Source organism: Oryctolagus cuniculus, chromosome 4 (genome assembly GCF_964237555.1).
Source record: "Oryctolagus cuniculus chromosome 4, mOryCun1.1, whole genome shotgun sequence".
NCBI lineage: Eukaryota > Metazoa > Chordata > Mammalia > Lagomorpha > Leporidae > Oryctolagus > Oryctolagus cuniculus.
Genome location: NC_091435.1, coordinates 130,891,315 through 130,895,773, shown reverse-complemented (window position 1 = coordinate 130,895,773; position 4,459 = coordinate 130,891,315).

The following is a 4,459-nucleotide window of genomic DNA, read 5'->3' as shown; positions in this document are numbered from 1 at the left end:
GGAGGGAGGAAAAAGTGGAGCATCTCCTCAGCACCACGGCTTTCCAGTGCGCATGCCAATGGGGCCAGGTTCCGTCTCACCTCACAGAGAGCACTGGCAGAACTGACATGATCAGACATGAAAGGGAGCAAGGGATTATGGGTTCTTAAAAAAAATGGATGGGCAGTTAAGAACAAAGAGCTAGAGTCTCTAGATGGGCTGACTGATGAAGGGCTTTCCCAGCCAAAGTCAGCCCATAAAGGCTGTTTATGGAGAGAGAGGGCTGTTCCTTCAGATGTGCAGATATCAATGCAAAGGCACAAGGAACATGAAGAATCAGGAAAACATAACACAACAAAATGAATAAAAGAAACCTCTAGTAACTAAGGAGATCGATGAATGGCTTGCCAAAGAATTCAAAGTAGGCATCCTACAGGAAGTCAGTGAATTACTAGAGAACACAGATAGACAACCAAAATAAACCAATAAAACAGCATGTGCGTAAAATAAGAATTGTGGCAAAGATATGGAAATGATAAAGAGGAGCAAAACAGAAAATCTGAAGCTGAAGAATTTAATAACAACTTAAAAATTCACTAGAGGGGCTTAACTGGAGATTTTGATCAAAAAGAAAGAATCAGCAAATCCAAAGACAGATCTTTTTTAAATTATCCAATGAAAACAGGAAAAAAAAAAAAAGAGTTAAGAAACCCTAAGTGAATTATAGGGCATCTTCATGCAAACCAATATCTGTAGTATGAGAGATGATAAAAGGAGAAGAAAGTAATGGAGAAGTTCAATAAAGAAATAATGACAGAAAACTTACCCAAATGCAGAAAGAATGGCATCTAGATTCCTGAAGTTCAAAAGACTTCACATAGACCTCAAATAGACCTCTTCAAATAGGATGAGCCCTACAAAGTACACATTGAGACTCACTGTTCCAGTTCAGTTGTTTTCAATATTTTTAATCACAATTCACAAAAGGAAATATTTTACATCAGAACCCAGTGCTCTCCCATGTTCACCTATAAAATTTCACAGACAATATTTAATTCTTACTATGAGTTGTACATATTGACAATCTTTATTTTAAACAATATTTATTTGTTTATTTGAAAGACGGTGGGGGGGGGGGGACAGAGAGAGAGGGAGCTTTCTCCTTCCACTAGCTCACTCTCCAAGTGCTTGCAACAGCAGAAGCCAGGCCAAAGCCAGGAGCCAGGAACTCAATCCAGGTCTGCAACATGGGTGGCAGAGACTCCAAGTTCTTGTGAGCACTAGCAGGAATTGCAAACAAAGCCAGGATACAAACCCAGGCACTCAGATATAGGATGTGGGCTCCCAAGCGGTATCCTAACTGCTCTGTCAAACTCTCATCCCCTATTTTGCTCTTTAAAAGCCCAACCAGTTGACTATACAACCCAACAGCAGGTTGCAGCTAGCAATCTGGAAACATACTGAAGCTGGCTTAATTTGTGCTTTTTTGGTGGTTTTTTGTTTTTTTTGTTTTTTTAGTTTATAATTTTAGTGACCATTCCAAGGTTGTTTTATCAGAGTGACACAGAGCATCATTTATAGCATTACTGTCAGCTTCCAGAGTCTTTGCTTTGTTTTGTTCTTAAGTTTATTTATTGTTATTTATTTGAAATGGGTGGGAGGGGGGGAAGGAGGATTGAGAGAGAAAGAGAAAGATCTTCCATCCACTGGTTCACTCCCCTAAATATCCACAACAGCCAGGGTTGGGTCAGGCTAAAGTCAGGAACTGGGAACTCCATCAATCCTCCCACATGGGTGGCAAGGAACCAAGAATTTGAGCCATCATCTGCTGCCTCCCAGGGTAACATTAGCAGGAACCTGGATCAGAAGCCGAGGCAAGGACTTGATTCCAGGCACTTATATGGAATGTTGCATCTTAAGTGGCACGCTAACCTGAGGCACCACAGCACCATCTCCCAGCCGAATTTTTGATTCGTTTCTATTAATTATATCTACATGTTTTTATCACATGCCAATAACACTGAAGCATTTCTGAGCAACCCCACAATCTGCACATTTATTAGTTATGTACTTGTACTCTGGCAACCTATATATCAAATACTAGTAAAGCTTAATATTTTTCCTTGTGTTTTACACAGAAGGATGTAAGGAAAGATCCTAACATTTCTACCAGCTCCGCAGTGGATCATCCTGCACATGCCCCAGGCGTGTGCTCCGCCTCAGAGACTCAGAAACCCAGAGAGTGAATAGGTGGCCCAGGTTCACACAGCTGACTCCCAGTGCAACAACTTATTTTTGTTTTAAACCTCTTAAAAAGTAACTAGGAGGGGCTGGTGCTGTGGCAGAGCAGGTTCAACTGCCACCGGTTCGAATCCCAGCTGCTCCACTTCTGACCCAGCTCCCTGCTAATGTGACTGAGAAGGCATCAGAAAATGGCACAAGTCCTTGGGTCTCTGCACCCATGTGGGACACATGGAAGAAGCTCCAGGCTCCTGGTTTCAGCCTGGCCCAGATCCAGCGGCCAGGGAGGCGATGCGGGGAGTGAACCAACAGATAGAAGATCTCTCTCTCTGTCTCTCCCTCTCTCTCTAACTGTGCCTTTCAAATAAAATAAACAAAACCTTTTTAAAAAGTAAGTAGGTCTTTGTAAAATAACAAGACAGTATTAGCTTTTCAGCTTTTGGCACCAACTTTTTTTTTTTTTTTAACCCCCGAGTGTTATAGGAAGAAAAATGAACACCATTACCTTTTCGTCAAAAGGCTGCCAACTTTCCTATGAGGAAATTTCACACAAGTTCCTTATATGGTAAATGGTGGTGACTTACAGTCCCTCTGAGATGGGCTGGTTCCCAGAGCCCTGTCGCTTCCTCGTTGTGACAGCCGTCCCAGGCGTGTCATCTGAACAGTGACACCCAAGGAGAAGTGCTCACGCCCAGGATCTGGCTCGGGATGTCACCGAGTCCAGTTCCTGCTAACTAAGAAGAAGTGAGCTACCGACACAGGGCCATTTCCCCCTCTGCATGGGGATCTACAGCCACCGAAACCTGTGCGTCTTTCAAAAGGCACAAGGCGGGGGCTGTTGCTCCCCTGTGTTCCCAGAGGGGGGATATTTTCTTTGTTCCTGTCATAGAACATCTCCACAAGACTCTAATTAGACACACAGGCACGTGATTGCTTCCACATTCTGTGGGCGTGCATGCAAACACCCACAGACACAAGAGGGCTGACTGACAGCGAGTTTCGGAACAACCACGGGCCACTAGAATGTCTGTGACTTCCAAATAGGGAGTGAGGAGTGGAGTTAGGCGCTGGCTAAGCTCCCTGCATCTCGCATCAGAGTGCCTGGGTCCAGCTCCCAGCTCTGGCTCCTGATTCCAGCCCTCAGCTTCCCGCCAGTGTGGACACTGAAAGGCTGCCAGTGATGGCTCAAGGCACTGAGTCCCCAGCGCCCAAGGGAGAGACCCGGATTGAGGACCCAGCTCCCAGCTTGGGTCCCACAACATTTGGGGGGTAAACTAGTGCATGGACGCACTCCTCACTCAGTCCTAAAGTTACAAAAAGGGAATTTCAACTCCAGTGATTCCTTTACATGGGGGTAGAAAAATCTTTCAATTCTGATAGAGAAATCTTTATTTTCTTTTTTCAAAGATTTACTTTATTTATTTGAAAGGTAGAGTTACGGGGGTGGAAGGGGGAGAGAAAGAGAGAGAGAGAGAGAGAGAGAATCTTCCATTCTCTGGTTCACTCTCCAAATGGCCTCAATGTCCCCGGCTGGGCTGGTCGGAAACCAGGAGGCAGGAGCTTCTTCTGGGTCTCCCATGCAGGCACCAGGGGCCCAAGCACTTGCGCCATCTTCCACTGCTTTCCCAAGCGCATTAGCAGAGTACAGGATTGGAAGTGGAGCAGCCAGAATTGGAACCGTTGCCTATATGGGACGCCAGCATTGCAGGTGGTGGCTTTACCCACTATGCCACAATGCTGGCCCCTGAAATCTTCATTTTCAAAATTAACTTTGAAGTTTGTAAATAGAAGACCCAATTCTCAGTTCAAATAGAAGATCATTGAAGTTTAATTAATCTTTCCAAGAGCGCTGGGGGTGGCAGACGGGGGTACACCCAGCACAGGGACGAGCAGAAGCATCACAACCTTGCTGGCCCGCGACAGACCCCGGCTCCGCCCGTCTGTTTCCGCCTCCACTCTTGCTCCGCCTTCAGGCGCTGGGTGTTTCACTCTGCATCTGCCCAGCTGCGTCTGCTCTTGCTCTTTTTTTTTTTTTTTTTTTTTTCCCTCTTCTTGCGTTTCCTCTAATTCGCTGTAATAGAGCATGGGAATATAGTTACTCTAATTAAGCCTATTTAAGTATGCTTACGATGTTTCCAATTTTAATTTTCCTTAAGTATTAACATCTTTATTGTGGCAGAAGGCAGCATTTTATGCATTAATTTTGCTGTAAAAATATTTTATACACAACGGTACAAAA